The sequence below is a fragment of the Tachypleus tridentatus genome, chromosome 5, assembly GCF_004210375.1.
Source record: "Tachypleus tridentatus isolate NWPU-2018 chromosome 5, ASM421037v1, whole genome shotgun sequence".
Taxonomy (NCBI): Eukaryota; Metazoa; Arthropoda; class Merostomata; order Xiphosura; family Limulidae; genus Tachypleus; species Tachypleus tridentatus.
In genome coordinates this window covers 2,763,603-2,788,043 of record NC_134829.1, presented here as the reverse complement: position 1 = coordinate 2,788,043, position 24,441 = coordinate 2,763,603, and the positions used below count along the sequence as shown (strand labels likewise).

Genomic DNA, 24,441 nt, shown 5'->3' with positions numbered 1-24,441 from the left:
AAGATGAATACTTGTTTGTCACTACAGAAATTTCAAGTTTATATCCTTATAGTTAATTGATTATGAACATCTGTGAACTTTAACTTTACATTAGTTTAAATAAAATTAGTTTTTATAAGACCTCATAATGACCTTGACCTTGTCTTTGTTTTCATGTCTAAAATTTTCTATAAACTGGTTCGAGACATATTTTCATGAAGGAGTTTTTTTTCAACTTTAGAAATAGCATAACATTTAGGAAATTTTAGATGTGATGATAAAATTCCCAGAATGATGTGAGTGATGGCGTTATGATATTTTGTAGAATAATTACTTACAAAACACGAAGCTAAAAGATGTTATTAGATACGGGACGACATCTAGAATTCATACAGGTCCTTGTGATATTTGTATAAAACTAATATAGACAAAGTTTATTGTGTTTCAGCTCGACTTACCAAAGATGTAATCAGATAACTGTGGCTCTCGGTCATCATACCGACCTGCTGGGCCTGAGAACGTGGTGAAGAAACAAGAGAATGATGTTAGTTTATAACGAAATGTAGTTTATTGTATGAAACATAGAATAAAACATAAATATAAATAAAACCATAAAACTGTATAGACACAAACAGCAAAATAAATATAAAGAAAAACATAAACAGCAACATAAACATATAAACTACAAACATAAGCAGCAATATAAAAAAGACATAAATATAAACAAAAAAGACACCATAAACATAAGCAGTAAAATAAACAGACAAATATAAACAAAACCTAAAAAAACATAAATATAAACAGCACCATAGACAGACATATATATAAACAACAACATAAAAACCATAAACATAAGCAGCAACATAACATAAATATGATATTAATATTATAGAGAAATGACTGTAAAAATAGATATATTTTATGTTATATAAAAATATCTGCTAACCTGTACAATTAGAAATGTTTAATAACTAGTCTAGCGGTTGAAATTACAACTAAAAATATTTTTACACTGTATTAAACTATATTCGTTTACACAGAATTATATTATATTACATAGGCATGTCTTTGGACTTTTAACGTTAGAATCCGAGTTTAGATATTCATGATGGGCAGAACTATGATAGCTCATTGTATAGGTTTGTACTTAACTTTCATGGTGGGCAGAACTATGACAGCTCATTGTATAGGTTTGTACTTAACTTTCATGGTGGGCAGAACTATGATAGCTCATTGTATAGGTGTGTACTTAACTTTCATGGTGGCAGAACTATGATAGCTCATTGTATAGGTTTGTACTTAACATTCATGGTGGGCAGAACTATGATAGCTCATTGTATAGGTTTGTACTTAACTTTCATAGTGGGCAGAACTATGACAGCCCATTGTATAGGTTTGTACTTAACTTTCATGGTGGCAGAACTATGATAGCTCATTGTATAGGTTTGTACTTAACATTCATGGTGGGCAGAACTATGATAGCTCATTGTATAGGTTTGTACTTAACTTTCATGGTGGGCAGAACTATGACAGCTCATTGTATAGGTTTGTACTTAACTTTCATGGTGGCAGAACTATGATAGCTCATTGTATAGGTGTGTACTTAACTTTCATGGTGGGCAGAACTATTACAGCTCATTGTATAGGTTTGTACTTAACATTCATGGTGGTAGAACTATGACAGCTCATTGTATAGGTTTGTACTTAACTTTCATGGTGGGCAGAACTATGACAGCTCATTATATAGGTTTGTACTTAACTTTCATGGTAAGCAGAACTATGACAGCTCATTGTATATGTTTGTATTTAGCTTTCATGGTGGGCAAAACTATGATAGCTCATTGTATAGGTTTGTACTTAACATTCATGGTGGGCAGAACTATGATAGCTCATTGTATAGGTTTGTACTTAACATTCATGGTGGGCAGAACTATGAGAGCTCATTGTATAGGTTTGTACTTAACATTCATGGTGGGCAGAACTATGAGAGCTCATTGTATAGGTTTGTACTTAACATTCATGGTGGGCAGAACTATGATAGCTCATTGTATAGGTTTGTACTTAACATTCATGGTGGGCAGAACTATGACAGCTCATTGTATAGGTTTGTACTTAGCTTTCATGGTGGGCAGAACTATGATAGCTCATTGTATAGGTTTGTACTTAACATTCATGGTGGGCAGAACTATGATAGCTCATTGTATAGGTTTGTACTTAACTTTCATGGTGGGCAAAACTATGACAGCTCATTGTATAGGTTTGTACTTAACTTTCATGGTGGGCAAAACCATGACAGCTCATTGTATAGGTTTGTACTTAACTTTCATGGTGGGCAGAACTATGACAGCTCATTGTATATGTTTGTACTTAACATTCATGGTGGGCAGAACTATGATAGCTCATTGTATAGGTGTGTACTTAACTTTCATGGTGGGCAGAACTATGATAGCTCATTATATAGATTTGTACTTAACATTCATGGTGGGCAGAACTATGATAGCTCATTGTATAGGTTTGTACTTAACTTTCATGGTGGGCAGAACTATGATAGCTCATTGTATAGGTTTGTACTTAACTTTCATGGTAGGCAGAACTATGACAGCTCATTGTATAGGTTTGTACTTAACTTTCATGGTGGTCAGAACTATGACAGCTCATTGTATATGTTTGTACTTAACATTCATGGTGGGCAGAACTATGACAGCTCATTGTATAGGTTTGTACTTAACTTTCATCGTGGGCAGAACTATGATAGCTCATTGTATAGGTTTGTACTTAACTTTCATGGTGGTCAGAACTATGACAGCTCATTGTATATGTTTGTACTTAACTTTCATGGTGGGCAGAACTATGACAGCTCATTGTATAGGTTTGTACTTAACTTTCATGGTGGGCAGAACTATGATAGCTCATTGTATAGGTTTGTACTTAACTTTCATGGTGGGCAGAACTATGACAGCTCATTGTATAGGTTTGTACTTAACTTTCATGGTGGCAGAACTATGATAGCTCATTGTATAGGTGTGTACTTAACTTTCATGGTGGGCAGAACTATTACAGCTCATTGTATAGGTTTGTACTTAACTTTCATGGTGGGCAGAACTATGACAGCTCATTGTATAGGTTTGTACTTAACTTTCATGGTGGCAGAACTATGATAGCTCATTGTATAGGTTTGTACTTAACATTCATGGTGGGCAGAACTATGATAGCTCATTGTATAGGTTTGTACTTAACTTTCATGGTGGGTAGAACTATGACAGCTCATTGTATAGGTTTGTACTTAACTTTCATGGTGGCAGAACTATGATAGCTCATTGTATAGGTGTGTACTTAACTTTCATGGTGGGCAGAACTATTACAGCTCATTGTATAGGTTTGTACTTAACATTCATGGTGGTAGAACTATGACAGCTCATTGTATAGGTTTGTACTTAACTTTCATGGTGGGCAGAACTATGACAGCTCATTATATAGGTTTGTACTTAACTTTCATGGTAAGCAGAACTATGACAGCTCATTGTATATGTTTGTATTTAGCTTTCATGGTGGGCAAAACTATGATAGCTCATTGTATAGGTTTGTACTTAACATTCATGGTGGGCAGAACTATGATAGCTCATTGTATAGGTTTGTACTTAACATTCATGGTGGGCAGAACTATGAGAGCTCATTGTATAGGTTTGTACTTAACATTCATGGTGGGCAGAACTATGAGAGCTCATTGTATAGGTTTGTACTTAACATTCATGGTGGGCAGAACTATGATAGCTCATTGTATAGGTTTGTACTTAACATTCATGGTGGGCAGAACTATGACAGCTCATTGTATAGGTTTGTACTTAGCTTTCATGGTGGGCAGAACTATGATAGCTCATTGTATAGGTTTGTACTTAACATTCATGGTGGGCAGAACTATGATAGCTCATTGTATAGGTTTGTACTTAACTTTCATGGTGGGCAAAACTATGACAGCTCATTGTATAGGTTTGTACTTAACTTTCATGGTGGGCAAAACTATGACAGCTCATTGTATAGGTTTGTACTTAACTTTCATGGTGGGCAGAACTATGACAGCTCATTGTATATGTTTGTACTTAACATTCATGGTGGGCAGAACTATGATAGCTCATTGTATAGGTGTGTACTTAACTTTCATGGTGGGCAGAACTATGATAGCTCATTATATAGATTTGTACTTAACATTCATGGTGGGCAGAACTATGATAGCTCATTGTATAGGTTTGTACTTAACTTTCATGGTGGGCAGAACTATGATAACTCATTGTATAGGTTTGTACTTAACTTTCATGGTAGGCAGAACTATGACAGCTCATTGTATAGGTTTGTACTTAACTTTCATGGTGGTCAGAACTATGACAGCTCATTGTATATGTTTGTACTTAACATTCATGGTGGGCAGAACTATGACAGCTCATTGTATAGGTTTGTACTTAACTTTCATCGTGGGCAGAACTATGATAGCTCATTGTATAGGTTTGTACTTAACTTTCATGGTGGTCAGAACTATGACAGCTCATTGTATATGTTTGTACTTAACTTTCATGGTGGGCAGAACTATGACAGCTCATTGTATAGGTTTGTACTTAACTTTCATGGTGGGCAGAACTATGATAGCTCATTGTATAGGTTTGTACTTAACTTTCATGGTGGGCAGAACTATGACAGCTCATTGTATAGGTTTGTACTTAACTTTCATGGTGGCAGAACTATGATAGCTCATTGTATAGGTGTGTACTTAACTTTCATGGTGGGCAGAACTATTACAGCTCATTGTATAGGTTTGTACTTAACATTCATGGTGGTAGAACTATGACAGCTCATTGTATAGGTTTGTACTTAACTTTCATGGTGGGCAGAACTATGACAGCTCATTATATAGGTTTGTACTTAACTTTCATGGTAAGCAGAACTATGACAGCTCATTGTATATGTTTGTATTTAGCTTTCATGGTGGGCAAAACTATGATAGCTCATTGTATAGGTTTGTACTTAACATTCATGGTGGGCAGAACTATGATAGCTCATTGTATAGGTTTGTACTTAACATTCATGGTGGGCAGAACTATGAGAGCTCATTTTATAGGTTTGTACTTAACATTCATGGTGGGCAGAACTATGAGAGCTCATTGTATAGGTTTGTACTTAACATTCATGGTGGGCAGAACTATGATAGCTCATTGTATAGGTTTGTACTTAACATTCATGGTGGGCAGAACTATGACAGCTCATTGTATAGGTTTGTACTTAGCTTTCATGGTGGGCAGAACTATGATAGCTCATTGTATAGGTTTGTACTTAACATTCATGGTGGGCAGAACTATGACAGCTCATTGTATATGTTTGTACTTAACATTCATGGTGGGCAGAACTATGATAGCTCATTGTATAGGTTTGTACTTAACATTCATGGTGGACAGAACTATGATAGCTCATTGTATAGGTTTGTACTTAACATTCATGGTGGGCAGAACTATGATAGCTCATTGTATAAGTTTGTACTTAACATTCATGGTGGGCAGAACTATGATAGCTCATTGTATAGGTTTGTACTTAGCATTCATGGTGGGCAGAACTATGATAGCTCATTGTATAAGTTTGTACTTAACAATCTTGGTGGGCAGAACTATGATAGCTCATTGTATAGGTTTGTACTTAACATTCATGGTGGGCAGAACTATGATAGCTCATTATATAGATTTGTACTTAACATTCATGGTGGGCAGAACTATGATAGCTCATTGTATAGGTTTGTACTTAACTTTCATGGTGGTCAGAACTATGACAGCTCATTGTATATGTTTGTACTTAACATTCATGGTGGGCAGAACTATGATAGCTCATTGTATAGGTGTGTACTTAACTTTCATGGTGGGCAGAACTATGATAGCTCATTATATAGATTTGTACTTAACATTCATGGTGGGCAGAACTATGATAGCTCATTGTATAGGTTTGTACTTAACTTTCATGGTGGGCAGAACTATGATAGCTCATTGTATAGGTTTGTACTTAACTTTCATGGTAGGCAGAACTATGACAGCTCATTGTATAGGTTTGTACTTAACTTTCATGGTGGTCAGAACTATGACAGCTCATTGTATATGTTTGTACTTAACATTCATGGTGGGCAGAACTATGACAGCTCATTGTATAGGTTTGTACTTAACTTTCATCGTGGGCAGAACTATGACAGCTCATTGTATAGGTTTGTACTTAACTTTCATGGTGGGCAGAACTATGACAGCTCATTGTATAGGTTTATACTTAACTTTCATGGTGGGCAAAACTATGACAGCTCATTGTATAGGTTTGTACTTAACTTTCATGGTGGGCAAAACTATGACAGCTCATTGTATAGGTTTGTACTTAACTTTCATGGTGGGCAGAACTATGACAGCTCATTGTATATGTTTGTACTTAACATTCATGGTGGGCAGAACTATGATAGCTCATTGTATAGGTGTGTACTTAACTTTCATGGTGGGCAGAACTATGATAGCTCATTATATAGATTTGTACTTAACATTCATGGTGGGCAGAACTATGATAGCTCATTGTATAGGTTTGTACTTAACTTTCATGGTGGGCAGAACTATGATAGCTCATTGTATAGGTTTGTACTTAACTTTCATGGTAGGCAGAACTATGACAGCTCATTGTATAGGTGTGTACTTAACTTTCATGGTGGGCAGAACTATTACAGCTCATTGTATAGGTTTGTACTTAACATTCATGGTGGTAGAACTATGACAGCTCATTGTATAGGTTTGTACTTAACTTTCATGGTGGGCAGAACTATGACAGCTCATTATATAGGTTTGTACTTAACTTTCATGGTAAGCAGAACTATGACAGCTCATTGTATATGTTTGTATTTAGCTTTCATGGTGGGCAAAACTATGATAGCTCATTGTATAGGTTTGTACTTAACATTCATGGTGGGCAGAACTATGATACCTCATTGTATAGGTTTGTACTTAACATTCATGGTGGGCAGAACTATGAGGCTCATTGTATAGGTTTGTACTTAACATTCATGGTGGGCAGAACTATGAGAGCTCATTGTATAGGTTTGTACTTAACATTCATGGTGGGCAGAACTATGATAGCTCATTGTATAGGTTTGTACTTAACATTCATGGTGGGCAGAACTATGACAGCTCATTGTATAGGTTTGTACTTAGCTTTCATGGTGGGCAGAACTATGATAGCTCATTGTATAGGTTTGTACTTAACATTCATGGTGGGCAGAACTATGATAGCTCATTGTATAGGTTTGTACTTAACTTTCATGGTGGGCAAAACTATGACAGCTCATTGTATAGGTTTGTACTTAACTTTCATGGTGGGCAAAACTATGACAGCTCATTGTATAGGTTTGTACTTAACTTTCATGGTGGGCAGAACTATGACAGCTCATTGTATATGTTTGTACTTAACATTCATGGTGGGCAGAACTATGATAGCTCATTGTATAGGTGTGTACTTAACTTTCATGGTGGGCAGAACTATGATAGCTCATTATATAGATTTGTACTTAACATTCATGGTGGGCAGAACTATGATAGCTCATTGTATAGGTTTGTACTTAACTTTCATGGTGGGCAGAACTATGATAGCTCATTGTATAGGTTTGTACTTAACTTTCATGGTAGGCAGAACTATGACAGCTCATTGTATAGGTTTGTACTTAACTTTCATGGTGGTCAGAACTATGACAGCTCATTGTATATGTTTGTACTTAACATTCATGGTGGGCAGAACTATGACAGCTCATTGTATAGGTTTGTACTTAACTTTCATCGTGGGCAGAACTATGATAGCTCATTGTATAGGTTTGTACTTAACTTTCATGGTGGTCAGAACTATGACAGCTCATTGTATATGTTTGTACTTAACTTTCATGGTGGGCAGAACTATGACAGCTCATTGTATAGGTTTGTACTTAACTTTCATGGTGGGCAGAACTATGATAGCTCATTGTATAGGTTTGTACTTAACTTTCATGGTGGGCAGAACTATGACAGCTCATTGTATAGGTTTGTACTTAACTTTCATGGTGGCAGAACTATGATAGCTCATTGTATAGGTGTGTACTTAACTTTCATGGTGGGCAGAACTATTACAGCTCATTGTATAGGTTTGTACTTAACATTCATGGTGGTAGAACTATGACAGCTCATTGTATAGGTTTGTACTTAACTTTCATGGTGGGCAGAACTATGACAGCTCATTATATAGGTTTGTACTTAACTTTCATGGTAAGCAGAACTATGACAGCTCATTGTATATGTTTGTATTTAGCTTTCATGGTGGGCAAAACTATGATAGCTCATTGTATAGGTTTGTACTTAACATTCATGGTGGGCAGAACTATGATAGCTCATTGTATAGGTTTGTACTTAACATTCATGGTGGGCAGAACTATGAGAGCTCATTTTATAGGTTTGTACTTAACATTCATGGTGGGCAGAACTATGATAGCTCATTGTATAGGTTTGTACTTAACATTCATGGTGGGCAGAACTATGATAGCTCATTGTATAGGTTTGTACTTAACAATCATGGTGGGCAGAACTATGATAGCTCATTGTATAGGTTTGTACTTAACATTCATGGTGGGCAGAACTATGATAGCTCATTATATAGATTTGTACTTAACATTCATGGTGGACAGAACTATGATAGCTCATTGTATAGGTTTGTACTTAACTTTCATGGTGGTCAGAACTATGACAGCTCATTGTATATGTTTGTACTTAACATTCATGGTGGGCAGAACTATGATAGCTCATTGTATAGGTGTGTACTTAACTTTCATGGTGGGCAGAACTATGATAGCTCATTATATAGATTTGTACTTAACATTCATGGTGGGCAGAACTATGATAGCTCATTGTATAGGTTTGTACTTAACTTTCATGGTGGGCAGAACTATGATAGCTCATTGTATAGGTTTGTACTTAACTTTCATGGTAGGCAGAACTATGACAGCTCATTGTATAGGTTTGTACTTAACTTTCATGGTGGTCAGAACTATGACAGCTCATTGTATATGTTTGTACTTAACATTCATGGTGGGCAGAACTATGACAGCTCATTGTATAGGTTTGTACTTAACTTTCATCGTGGGCAGAACTATGACAGCTCATTGTATAGGTTTGTACTTAACTTTCATGGTGGGCAGAACTATGACAGCTCATTGTATAGGTTTGTACTTAACTTTCATCAGGGCAGAACTATGATAGCTCATTGTATAGGTTTGTACTTAACTTTCCAGAACGAGGCATCTGTACATTAAATTTTACTTTTCATTTTATGAACATTTAAATACAGAGATATATGAAACTGTACAATCTAAACTTATTTACCTCGTGCTAATGACAATGTTATGTTAGCTTTTGACACTGGTACATAAGAAACGTTTCAGTCATTATGTGACGATCGAAACTAAAACGTTTTAAACATTACTTCAGAATAAAGCTGTTCAATATCGGTTCATATTGCTTTTGTTATAGAAAAGTCACGTTAGGGACTTAAATAACTGCAGTAACTGAGTTGTTTTCACTACAATAGTTCTTTCTATCCTTTCGGAGGGTTTACTTCCCTTCTACAACGTTTCTTTGTTTCTTTTGAAGTTCGCCCAAAGCTACACGAGGGCTATCTGCGCTAGCCGTCCTTAATTTAGCAGTGTAAGACTAGAGGGAAGGCAGCTAGTCATCACCACCCACTGCAATTTCCTGGGGTTCATTTTGCCAACGACCAGTGAGATTGACCGTTACATTATATCGTTCCCACGACTGAATGGGCGAGCATTTTTGGTGTGACGGAGATTCGAGCCTGCGATCCTAAGATTACGCGTCGAGTGCCCTAACCACCCGGCCATGCCGGTCCCTTTCTACGAGAAAGTATATAATTATGAAAGGTACTTCAAAAAACGTAACATTAAATATACAGAGAATCTTTCTTAGGAACGGACTTTGGTAAATTCCTCACATGCTTAAGAACTGTGTAGATGTTTTCCCTTTTCACGTCTAGTACGATTCGGTTGTCTCCAGCCACTTTGATTTTCCAGAAGAGATCTCGGTACGCTTCTCCTGGTTTGAACTGGTAAAGATGCATTCTCCACCCATATTTTTGAGCTTCTTTGAAGAAGTCTTGTAGCCTAATGATACCTATAATAAAATGTAATACTCAGTTCACTCTACTTGAAGAAACTGTCTGACATATTAAACACTTCGATAACTTAATGTTTACCTTCTCGCGTGATGCTTCATTTAAACAAGATTAACACACAGCCAGTAAATATTTAGACCGGAGTCAGGTATATCAATCAATAGAACCCATACTATATATAACTTATATTAACCTGTGACAGAGTTTATCGTCTTGTGTTATATCGCTTCACTGCTGAAGGTTTCGAGTATCTTTCCTCTGTCCACGCCCATCCACACTCAATCAAGTCAACCAGAAATGTGTTCACTTAACCACGCCCATCGACACTCAATCAAGTCAACCAGAAATGTGTTCACTTAACCACGCCCATCACAACTCAATCAAGTGAGCTACTAGTAACCAGTAATGTGTTAACTTATACACATCTTGACACACTGAGTCAAGTCAACCATTAGTAACCAGTAGTGTGTTAACTTGTACACGTCAAGACATACTGAGTCAAGTCAACTACTGGTAACCAGTAGTTTGTTTATTTGGACACGCCCAGCTCTGCTCAATGTTCTCAAGTGGTAGAAACCAATACTGTTTTTACTTGGACACGTACAAATCCACTCATTCAAGTCAACTAGTGATGGTCTAAGATAAATATTATATTAACTGTTTCAGACAACTAATGCCAGTAACATTTACCGTAATCGAGGCTACTGATAACGTTAGCTCGATTCGTCAATGATGAGTGCATTTGTTAGTGAAACAATTGTAAAGATGTTTGTTTATCTTTCAATGAGCTGAATTTGTTGTTTAATTTTATTATAGAGACCCACAATGTGCAGGGAAATAAATAGAAATGTGGAATATATTATTAATTGTGTGTTTTTTAACAGTGGAGTTTCCCACGTGATGGATTAAACTGCTAAATGAAAATATATTTAATATATTACTAACCGATACTATCAGACTAAAATTCACTGTGACTGTTCTTACGTCGCAAATATGTGAAATTAATTTACTTAAAGAACAACCTTCATTGATGACAACCTGTAAGTACCTTACTTAGAAATAACCTGTAAGTACCTTACTTAGAAATAACCTGTAAGTACCTTACTTAGAAATAACCTGTAAGTACCTTACTTAGAAATAACTTGTAAGTGCCTTACTTAGAAATAACTTGTAAGTACCTTACTTAGAAATAACCTGTAAGTACCTTACTTAGAAATAACCTGTAAGTACCTTACTTAGAAATAACCTGTAAGTACCTTACTTAGAAATAACATGTAAGTACCTTACTTAGAAATAACATGTAAGTACCTTACTTAGAAATAACGTAAATACTTTATTAGAGGAACAACGGTTTGAGGAGAACTTGTAATTACCTTAACTCGAAATAACCTGGATATATTTTACTTGAGAAACAACCTTATTGGATGAGAACGTGTAGATTGTACTTTACCTCAGGAACAACCTTATTGGATGAGAACGTGTAGATTGTACTTTACCTTAGGAACAACCTTATTGGATGAGAACGTGTAGATTGTACTTTACCTCAGGAACAACCTTATTGGATGAGAACGTGTAGATTGTACTTTACCTCAGGAACAACCTTATTCGATGAGAACGTGTAGATTGTACTTTACCTCAGGAACAATCTTGTTTGGTGAGAACCTTCTCACTTAAGAATGAAGTGTAATATTTTTGAGTAAAGGATGTAATATAGTGTTACTTTGTTTATTATCCTCACTTTTTTTACTTAGCTTATTTTAATACCGTAATTAAATATTTTTACAGGATTAAATATCGATTAGGGGCATTCAGTTAATTAAATGTTAATAATTCTATTTATTTAAACATTTTAGAACTATTGTCTACATTGATAAGTATTTACTTTGACATTTTAGAACTATTGTCTATGTCGATTATTATTCATTTAAATATGTTTGATCTATTTCTGTATTGATTATTATTTATTTAGATGTTTTAAAATTACTGTCTATATTGATTAGTATTTAATTAGATTTCTTAGGACTATTGTCTATGTTGATTTGTATTTATTTAGACATTTTAAAACTATTTCTATATTGATTAGTATTTATTAAGATGTTTTAGAATTACTGTCTATATATAGTAACATTTATTTAGAAATTTTAGAACTATTGTCTGTGTTGATTAGTATTTATTTAAATATTTCTGAGCTATTGTCTGTGTTGATTAGTATTTATTTCAACATTTCTGAGCTATTGTCTGTATTGATTAGTATTTATTTAGACATTTCTGAGCTATTGTCTGTATTGATTAGTATTTATTTAGACATTTCTGAGCTATTGTCTGTGTTGATTAGTATTTATTTAAACATTTCTGAGCTATTGTCTGTATTGATTAGTATTTATTTAGACATTTCTGAGCTATTGTCTGTGTTGATTAATATTTATTTAAACATTTCTGAGCTATTGTCTGTGTTGATTAGTATTTATTTAAACATTTCTGAGCTATTGTCTGTGTTGATTAGTATTTATTTAAACATTTCTGAGCTATTGTCTGTGTTGATTAGTATTTATTTAAACATTTCTGAGCTATTGTCTGTGTTGATTAGTATTTATTTAGACATTTATGAGCTATTGTCTGTGTTGATTAGTATTTATTTAAACATTTCTGAGCTATTGTATGTGTTGATTAGTATTTATTTAAACATTTCTGAGCTATTGTCTGTGTTGATTAGTATTTATTTAGACATTTCTGAGCTATTGTCTGTGTTGATTAGTATTTATTTAAACATTTCTGAGCTATTGTATGTGTTGATTAGTATTTATTTAAACATTTCTGAGCTATTGTCTGTGTTGATTAGTATTTATTTAGACATTTCTGAGCTATTGTCTGTGTTGATTAGTATTTATTTAAACATTTCTGAGCTATTGTCTGTGTTGATTAGTATTTATTTAGACATTTCTGAGCTATTGTATGTGTTGATTAGTATTTATTTAAACATTTCTGCGCTATTGTATGTGTTGATTAGTATTTATTTAAATATTTCTGAGCTATTGTCTGTATTGATTAGTATTTATTTAGACATTTCTGAGCTATTGTATGTGTTGATTAGTATTTATTTAAACATTTCTGAACTATTGTCTGTGTTGATTAGTATTTATTTAGACATTTCTGAGCTATTGTATGTGTTGATTAGTATTTATTTAAACATTTCTGAGCTATTGTATGTGTTGTTTAGTATTTATTTAAACATTTCTGAGCTATTGTCTTTATTGATTAGTGTTTATTTAAATATTTCTGAGCTATTGTCTTTATTGATTAGTATTTATTTAGACATTTCTGAGCTATTGTCTGTGTTGATTAGTATTTATTTAAACATTTCTGAGCTATTGTATGTGTTGATTAGTATTTATTTAAATATTTCTGAGCTATTGTCTGTATTGATTAGTATTTATTTAGACATTTCTGAGCTATTGTATGTGTTGATTAGTATTTATTTAAACATTTCTGAACTATTGTCTGTGTTGATTAGTATTTATTTAGACATTTCTGAGCTATTGTATGTGTTGATTAGTATTTATTTAAACATTTCTGAGCTATTGTATGTGTTGTTTAGTATTTATTTAAACATTTCTGAGCTATTGTCTGTGTTGATTAGTATTTATTTAAACATTTCTGAGCTATTGTCTGTGTTGATTAGTATTTATTTAGACATTTCTGAGCTATTGTATGTGTTGATTAGTATTTATTTAAACATTTCTGAGCTATTGTATGTGTTGATTAGTATTTATTTAAATATTTCTGAGCTATTGTCTGTATTGATTAGTATTTATTTAAACATTTCTGAACTATTGTCTGTGTTGATTAGTATTTATTTAGACATTTCTGAGCTATTGTATGTGTTGATTAGTATTTATTTAAACATTTCTGAGCTATTGTATGTGTTGTTTAGTATTTATTTAGACATTTCTGAGCTATTGTATGTGTTGATTAGTATTTATTTAAACATTTCTGAGCTATTGTCTTTATTGATTAGTATTTATTTAGACATTTCTGAGCTATTGTATGTGTTGATTAGTATTTATTTAAACATTTCTGAGCTATTGTATGTGTTGATTAGTATTTATTTAAATATTTCTGAGCTATTGTCTGTATTGATTAGTATTTATTTAGACATTTCTGAGCTATTGTATGTGTTGATTAGTATTTATTTAAACATTTCTGAACTATTGTCTGTGTTGATTAGTATTTATTTAGACATTTCTGAGCTATTGTATGTGTTGATTAGTATTTATTTAAACATTTCTGAGCTATTGTATGTGTTGTTTAGTATTTATTTAAACATTTCTGAGCTATTGTCTTTATTGATTAGTATTTATTTAGACATTTCTGAGCTATTGTATGTGTTGATTAGTATTTATTTAAACATTTCTGAGCTATTGTCTGTGTTGATTAGTATTTATTTAGACATTTCTGAGCTATTGTATGTGTTGATTAGTATTTATTTAAATATTTCTGAGCTATTGTCTGTATTGATTAGTATTTATTTAGACATTTCTGAGCTATTGTATGTGTTGATTAGTATTTATTTAAACATTTCTGAACTATTGTCTGTGTTGATTAGTATTTATTTAGACATTTCTGAGCTATTGTATGTGTTGATTAGTATTTATTTAAACATTTCTGAGCTATTGTATGTGTTGTTTAGTATTTATTTAAACATTTCTGAGCTATTGTCTGTGTTGATTAGTATTTATTTAAACATTTCTGAGCTATTGTCTGTGTTGATTAGTATTTATTTAAACATTTCTGAGCTATTGTATGTGTTGTTTAGTATTTATTTAAACATTTCTGAGCTATTGTATGTGTTGATTAGTATTTATTTAAACATTTCTGAGCTATTGTCTTTATTGATTAGTATTTATTTAGACATTTCTGAGCTATTGTATGTGTTGATTAGTATTTATTTAAACATTTCTGAGCTATTGTATGTGTTGTTTAGTATTTATTTAAACATTTCTGAGCTATTGTCTTTATTGATTAGTGTTTATTTAAATATTTCTGAGCTATTGTCTTTATTGATTAGTATTTATTTAGACATTTCTGAGCTATTGTCTGTGTTGATTAGTATTTATTTAAACATTTCTGAGCTATTGTATGTGTTGATTAGTATTTATTTAAACATTTCTGAGCTATTGTCTTTGTTGATTAGTACTTATTTAGACATTTCTGAGCTATTGTATGTGTTGATTAGTATTTATTTAGACATTTCTGAGCTATTGTATGTGTTGATTAGTATTTATTTAAACATTTCTGGGCTATTGTCTGTGTTGATTAGTATTTATTTAGACATTTCTGAGGTATTGTATGTGTTGATTAGTATTTATTTAAATATTTTTAAGCTATTGTTTTTATTGATTAGTATTTATTTAGACATTTCTGAGCTATTGTCTTTGTTGATTAGTATTTATTTAGACATTTCTGAGCTATTGTATGTGTTGATTAGTATTTATTTAGACATTTCTGAGCTATTGTATGTGTTGATTACTATTTATATAAACATTTTTGAGCTATTGTATGTGTTGATTAGTATTTATTTAAACATTTCTGAGCTATTGTCTGTGTTGATTAGTATTTATTTAAATATTTCTGATCTATTGTCTTTATTGATTAGTATTTATTTAGACATTTCTGAGCTATTGTCTGTGTTGATTAGTTTTTATTTAGACATTTTAGAATTATTGTCTATATTCGTGGTTATTAATGTAAACATTTTAGAACCATTGTCTATGTTTGTGTTTATTAATTTAAACATTTTAGAACCATTGTCTTTGTTGGTAGTTATTAATTTAAACATTTTAGAACCATTGTCTATTTTGGTGGTTATTAATTTAAACATTTTAGAACTATTGTCTATGTTGACTGGCAACAGGTTTATTTCAGTCAGCTGATAGAATGTAAAATAATTTGTAGAATTTTAAAATACTTGTATTCAATTAATTATTCATTATACAACATATTTGCACTCGCGTGAAGACATATATCTGACCTTCGCTTTCTTCGTACACAAGACAAAAGTCTGTCCATCCCCAGATTTTGACGAGGTCCACATAGGCTTGACCGAGCACGGCTGGACGAGGGAAAAGGTTAATGGATAAACGTTGACGTTGAAGTTGGAAGTCCCATCGGGCTTCTATATGTGGGATATCCAGAGCATCACAGATGGATTGTACGTGCATACTAGTGACGTCAGACTGTGTACCAAATATACCCGCTACACCTAGCTTCATTAGCGAACAAACTAGAGTACAAATAGAAAATAGACATCACACTGTTTCATGTTTAATAAACAATCTACTGGATCCTTTAGCTACATAACACTTTTTAAATAAACGTTATGTTATTTCATAAAGCCATAATACATATTATCTTCTTTATAAATACCAAGCGAAGTCTTAAAAATGTATGACCATTTATTAATGAACTCCATACGACTTGCTAAAGGTGTATAATGATTCTTAATTAATTAGACGCTATATTACTTACCCTAATACATTGTTCTTTCTTAATAAACTAAATGCAGTATGCACAGTATGAGAGAAATAAGAAATACAATACATGCCATTGTAAATATGAGAAATACAATATACACGGCATGGTAAGTATTAGAAATACAATATACACGGCATGGCAAGTATTAGAAATACAATATACACGGCATGGTAAGTATTAGAAATACAATATATACGACATTGTAAATGTCAAAAGTACAATATACATGGCATCTATATAAATGTAATAGATATGTTTATTGTATGTCCATGGAACTTTACCAAAACTGGTATGTAGGATCATTACGTCCATGCTGTTTTTTTTCAGTTTTGCATGTTGTGGCCGTTTGTCATTTTTCACCACTACCCGACATGGATCTTTATCAAATTTGACAAAAGGTTTTTTTTTTTAAGTCAATGCCAAGCTATATGCAAATTTTCGATTTTATATTTTGAGGTTTATAATTTTATGGGCGTTTCTTACAATTAAATATAAAAGAAATAACTTTTCATGTCATAAGATAACCTTTCATTAATGTCAAATTTTAAGGGGACAAGTACTTTATCCACTTGTAGTATATAATAACAAATAAATAACGTAATGTAAGGGGTATTCTTTTTATCCTCTTGTCATAGAGATACAGAATGAGATATCTGTGCTTTTACCGTTTCGGATATCGAAACTCAGTTTACTGAGTTATAACTTTTTTTAAATTTAACGCTGTGTAGGCGAAAGAAGATGATATTTTAAAAATAAATATTATTGACCGTGTATTGTGGCAACACATTATGTGCTTGACAGAGTAATGTAGCAATATATGTGATTGGCAAGGTAATGTAGCAATATATGTGATTGGCAAGGTGTTGTGGCAATATATGTGATTGGCAAGGTATTGTGGCAATATATGTGATTGGCAAGGTATTGTGTCAATATATGTGATTGGCAAGGTATTGTGGCAATATATGTGATTGGCAGGGTATTGGGGCAATATATGTGATTGGCAGGGTATTGGGGCAATATATGTGATTGGCAGGGTATTGTGGCAATATATGTGATTGGCAGGGTATTGTGGCAATAAATTTGCTTGAGAGGGTGTTGTGCCAACCTGTATAATTGGCAAGGTATTGCAACAATAAATCTGTTGAACAGGGTGTTTTAACAGTAAACGTTTTTGACAGGATATTGTACGAGTAAATCTGTTTGACAGGGTATTGTTGCAATGTATATGATTTACAGGGTAGTGTGGCGATATATGTGATTGACCGGGTGTTTTAGTAATAAGTGTGACTGACCGGGTGTTTTAGTAATAAGTGTGACTGACCGGGTGTTTTAGTAATAAGTGTGACTGACCGGGTGTTTTAGTAATAAGTATGACTGACCGGGTGTTTTAGTAATAAGTGTGACTGACCGGGTGTTTTAGTAATAAGTGTGACTGACCGGGTGTTTTAGTAATAAGTGTGACTGACCGGGTGTTTTAGTAATAAGTATGACTGACCGGGTGTTTTAGTAATAAGTTTGACTGACCGGGTGTTTTAGTAATAAGTATGACTGACCGGGTGTTTTAGTAATAAGTGTGACTGACCGGGTGTTTTAGTAATAAATGTGACTGACCGGGTGTTTTAGTAATAAGTATGACTGACCGGGTGTTTTAGTAATAAGTATGACTGACCGGGTGTTTTAGTAATAAGTGTAACTGACCGGGTGTTTTAGTAATAAGTGTGATTGACCGGGTGTTTTAGTAATAAGTGTGATTACCAAGGTATCGTAAAAATAAACATTACTGACAGGGTATTGTAGCAATAAACGTGTCTTACAGGGTATTGTAAAAATAGATAAGATTGACAGGGTATTGTGAAAATAGATAAATTGACAGGGTAGTAGTACATGTATTATGTTTCTGCAGCACTCATGTGGAATCAAAACATTTTTTCTTCTTTCCTTCAAATGAAACAGAAACAACACACACACACATACTATATATACATATGTACAAATTAGATGTGCAATTTTTTTATTAGTTTTATTTTATTTATATTAATAGTGCATTCTATTACTATAAATACTGTTCGATAATTTAGGTTTTGTGCAGCTATTAACTTTTCACCTTTGTTTGGAACAGAACACAACCTTATATCAACTCGTTCTATAACATTTTTCAATTTTTTTCCAAACACTGAATTACCCAATAAGAATCATTAGTGGTTTCACTTGTATGCTACTTAGAACAACATATTTCTTAAGTCAATCAAATTGCTTTAACCCTAATACTGTGCTTTTCTTTAGTTTCGTTTTTAATGATGAACGTTGTTCCACATATTTATAGTACGTTTCTTATCATATAAAGTTGGTAGTAATTTAAATCCTCCATGGGGTAAATATTGACTCATTATTTATTTATATTTGATAATAGCACTTAGTTAAGCTAAACAAATGGATTATTTATCACGATCACAAGCTCTCATGTATTTATTTACTACTTGCTTCAATATATCTGTTACAACACTATGACATAGAGATCTTTCTCGAGCATTAAGATTATATCATTTTCAGCCAATTATCCTAATTGAACATCAGCCATTTTTAATTTTGCATTACGTGATAAGCCCCGTGCTGTGTTGTACCAATCAGGATGTAATTTATACAAATATCTCTAAAAGTATCTACTAATATCAAAATGTCAGTCTTTAGAAAGTTTTTCAAGATGAGGATTTTAAACTTTCTACACATCGTTTATACAAGTTTGTGGTTTTCGTCTGAAATATCATGTTCATTGAACACGTTGTAAAATGTTAGTTGTCGTGATAGTTGTGTTTCGTTTCGTTTATTAAAACTGCTCAAATAATCATAAGGATAAACACCTATCCTTATTACAATATCGAATTTATTTTATGGAAAACTTCTTTGTGTTTTCGAAATGTCTTGTTAGATCATTTGAAAGTCTATTAAAACTACAGTCTTCATCAAAGTGTTTCTATACACTTCTATATTGATGTTATTATCTATATGTGTATAGAATAGCTATTGAGTAAATACGCGAGTAAGTATCACAGTAGGTAGCGTAGGACAAACATGTACCAATTATTATTATAGTCTGTATAAGATGTTCGTCAGAATACACCTGTTTTGTATAAAAGGATGTGTTTTTATTGTAACCTTTTTATAAAACCAGAACAACGCTTTGTTCAGACAGTTTCTGAACTTGGTATACAGTCATGTTTTGTCAAATCCAGACGTTATACAGAGTCAAATTGTTCGACTGTGCAGAAATGTGTATTTTTTCTATAATAATAATTTGTTACAGAATACGCTAACATTTTGGCCAAGAGATTTAGCCATAAACTTAAATGAAGCTATGAATCTGAACTTCAGTTTACTGATTTTTCATGTAACGGATAACAAACACTATGAACAAATATTATTTTCAAATTAAATTATCGTGTAAACTTTCTTATCATCGTCTATTACAGGAATTATAAATATTATTATTTTATCTAAATACTGCTGCAGTTACATCATTCATAGAAACTTTATTATGTTTATGAATGTTCTTGATATAATAATAAAAACATATCGATTCATGTATTTGATAAACAGTTGTTGAATTCCGAGAGAGATTTGTATAATAAGCATCAGTATTTATATTTAGATATTCATCATTCAGAGCAAATTGTTTCAGTATTTATATTTAGATATTCATCATTCAGAGCAAATTGTTTCTTATTCAGTTATCAATATCAGTTTTTAGCTAAATAATTGAAAGACATTATAGTGTTCACAGCTTCTATTGTCTTACAGTCTTTTTAACTGTTATTCAGAAGACATCTATCACATAGATGCATTTTTGTTAGCTTTGTTATTTGCCTTTTAACTGATGGAGATAAATCTTTGATAAGATAGTAATGTGCATTTGATTTAATTGCTACATATAAACAGTTTAACATGCCACTGTTGTATCTTTTCAGTTATATTTAATAAAAAAATATTACATTCACTGATAAGTTCATCTTCTTCCCCAACTCTGGAATATCATTTGTAGAAACAGGACATTTACAGAATACATTTCAGTTGTTGTGGCTTATTATAATTACTAAATCGTTTTGGGAGATGTTGTCCATCAAAGAGATGTAAATATACAACAGAATAAACGTTGTTCGTCTTCATTATTATTTAACACAGCATTTTTATCTTGTTTATCTTTAGGTAGTTCAATATATAATAAACCGTCTAATGGCTTATTTGTATATTGATTTGAACTGACTGTGCTTTCTAAAGTCATTTCTCGTAAACTTTTTTTTTTAAATATCATCTCTATAATAATATTCTAAAGTATTCAACCTTCGAATTATTAATTTTAGTTTTAAATAAAAATTATGTTTCTTCTTGCCATCCATGAACATAAAGCAATTCAACGTTAACTTTTAAATTAATTTCATGTCGTAAATCATCATTTTTAGGAAGAATTATATTTTTTATATTAAGCAAAAATTCATGAATATAATTACTAATATTGTTTATTAAATAAGTACTCATTCATCCATCGTAGGCAGTTTTTATTCATTCCGTAATGTCATTTTCCTATAATCCTTTCTTTGCTTATTAATTTTGATATTTCATATAAGATACTTTATAATATTCATCGTATACGTCACATTTTATTTGTTTCTATCTAGGTTTCTTTAGTACAGCAATCAATCTTTATGAAACTTGTATTCTCTAACAAATATTTATCATTCATTTTTATTCATAAAAATTTTTATTAAATCTATTTGTTTCTAGGATCAGAATATATTTTGTTTTTAACGACACGTTTCAACTCTTTCAAAGTCATAGACTACAGTTATTGCTCCATTATTATACATTAAATTTACGACCGAAACGTTTTATTAATATAGTCCTAACTGTTTATCTCCATCTTTCTATATATGCAGAACGTCTTTTGTGTTCTTCAAGTTATGAGACAACAGTCTGATCCACATTGAAATTCTACTTTTTCATATATTTTGTTTCTAGTTTTATTAAAATATTCAATAACACACTGTTTATATTTTAAATTGCACCGTTTTCTAGGCATTATAAGGTTATTTATCTTCCTTACTACAGATTTTACTTTCATTTAATCTATCTCTGTGAAATGAACTTCCTTCTTGTTTCCAAATGTGCTTCTAGAAATTTTTCATCTTTGGTTTGTTTACTTTTCATGAAATTATGAGAAATTTTTAATGATTTAAAGGCAATGCACTTTTTAAACTCCTAGATTAATTTTTAGAAACGGTTTTTAACATATGAATTTCAAAATTTATTACTGGATGGATAAGTTTGAACAGCTTTTTGGAAGTAATTATAAGGCATGTAAAAATGAAAGGATACGAGATAACACCACACTTAAGTTGAATATGTCAAACACTGATAGTTGATAATACACGTTACTATAGTAATAGTGTAATTGAGAAACCTCATACTAAAATAAAAGACAGAATGAAATACTTTAATAATAATAAAAATATACAATTGATAAGAGATATCAGGTTTCATCATTTTTTACTTTCTATTCTATAAAGGTAAACACATAAATTATTCATTGTTTGCTGAAAAGATATGTGATTATTTACAAGTTGTAAATGAAATAAAATAAAAACGAAAACATGTTGGAAAGTTTATTGAATGTTATGAAGAGTTAAAAGCTGTAGAATATTATGATTTTACTTAGATGAATTAATTGGCAGGTTATTGTTGGTTGGTTGTTTATAAGTAACCACAAAGCTTCACAGTAATTTAGGCTCTGCCCGCCTTGAGTATCAAAAACTAGTTTCTAGACTTATAAACGCAATTAATTGAAAATATAATACATTGATAGCAAACAAAAGAGCCATTTTAATATAAAGGAGCTCTTCTTGACTAAAACTGTTTGTTTTAGACTTACGTCTAATCACAGGAACAGAAAATTTATTAAGATGTCTTATAAATTTTACAAATATTTTATTATCTTCTTTTGTAATTATTTTATGAATATAATAATTCACATCATGTTTAACTAGTTTTGATTCATAGAATTTGAATCAAATTTGAATTTGCCATCATTTATATCATCATTTTATTAATTATAGGATCTGTTTGTAAAATTTTAATTATGATAAATATCTCTTCGGCAAGGTTTGAAAAATATACTTTTTTAATGTTCATTTATATTTGGAAATTTAAAATATCTGAAACAGTTAAAATATAACTTGTGTTATTATTGTAAGTTTTAAACTGTTTCAAATCAAGTAACCTGTTTACCATTGATCATCATTTTATATCATGAAAATGATTCTTCTCTAAAGTTTTTGTTTTTTTACATCCATACTGCTGACGTAAAAATTATATTATTTCTTTTTGAAGTAACCAAATCTTTCTTGTTCATACTTGTACCCTTTTTTGGATGATAATAAACGAACTTCAATTTTTTAAAATAAGACTTTTTTTTCCAACCACATACTTTACATATTCTTTTAATAATATTTCTTCATTTTTTTGGAAACAAAATATTGGTTGTTTCATATTTTATTTCAAACTTTAAACATTACATAAGAAATGAAACACCAAGACCAAATGTTTTCTTAATAACTGATTTTACGGTTTCTCTAGCAATTTTCTCACGTAAAATAAAATCTTGAAAATCATTTCTATCTTCTATCAATTCATGATATTCTATATGTCTATCAGTAGTAGCTTTTGGTCTGTTCTTGATATTCTATATGTCTATCAGTAGTAGCTTTTGGTCTGTTCATGATATTCTATATGTCTATCAGTAGTAGCTTTTGGTCTGTTTATGATATTCTATATGTCTATCAGTAGTAGCTTTTGGTCTGTTCTTGATAATCTATATCTCTATAAGTAGTAGCTTTTGGTCTGTTCATGATATTCTATATGTCTATCAGTAGTAGCGTTTGGTCTGTTCTTGATAATCTATATCTCTATAAGTAGTAGCTTTTGGTCTGTTCATGATATTCTATATGTCTATCAGTAGTAGCGTTTGGTCTGTTCTTGATAGTCTATATATCTATAAGTAGTAGCTTTTGGTCTGTTCATGATATTCTATATGTCTATCAGTAGTAGCGTTTGGTCTGTTCTTGATATTCTGTATGTCTATCAGTTGTAGCTTTTGGTCTGTTCTCGATATTCTATATGTCTATCAGTTGTAGCTTTTGGTCTGTTCATGATATTCTATACGTCTATCAGTAGTAGCTTTTGGTCTGTTCTTGATATTCTGTATGTCTATCAGTAGTAGCTTTTGGTCTGTTCATGATATTCTATACGTCTATCAGTAGTAGCTTTTGGTCTGTTCATGATATTCTATATGTCTATCAGTAGTAGCTTTTGGTCTGTTCATGATATTCTATATGTCTATCAGTAGTAGCTTTTGGTCTGTTCTTGATAATCTATATATCTATAAGTAGTAGCTTTTGGTCTGTTCTTGATAATCTATATATCTATAAGTAGTAGCTTTTGGTCTGTTCATGATATTCTATATGTCTATCAGTAGCAGCTTTTGGTCTGTTCATGATATTCTATATGTCTATCAGTAGTAGCTCTTGGTCTGTTCATGATATTCTATATGTCTATCAGTAGTAGCTTTTGGTCTGTTCATGATATTCTAAATGTCTATCAGTAGTAGCTTTTGGTCTGTTCATGATATTCTATATGTCTATCAATAGTAGCGTTTGGTCTGTTCTTGATAGTCTATATGTCTAT

At 31.8% G+C, this 24,441-nt stretch overlaps 1 pseudogene across 1 annotated transcript in view; it reads right to left on the bottom strand.

The window, feature by feature from the left end:
* LOC143250403 (glutamate receptor ionotropic, kainate 2-like) overlaps positions 1-24,441 on the bottom strand; it is a 131,312-nt pseudogene that overhangs the window by 55,523 nt on the left and 51,348 nt on the right. The window contains exons 3-5 of the transcript XR_013028170.1: positions 16,208-16,459; positions 10,000-10,178; positions 438-491 (exon numbers count right to left, since the gene is read on the bottom strand). The product of XR_013028170.1 is annotated as a glutamate receptor ionotropic, kainate 2-like (transcript). The remainder of the gene's footprint in view (positions 1-437; positions 492-9,999; positions 10,179-16,207; positions 16,460-24,441) is intronic.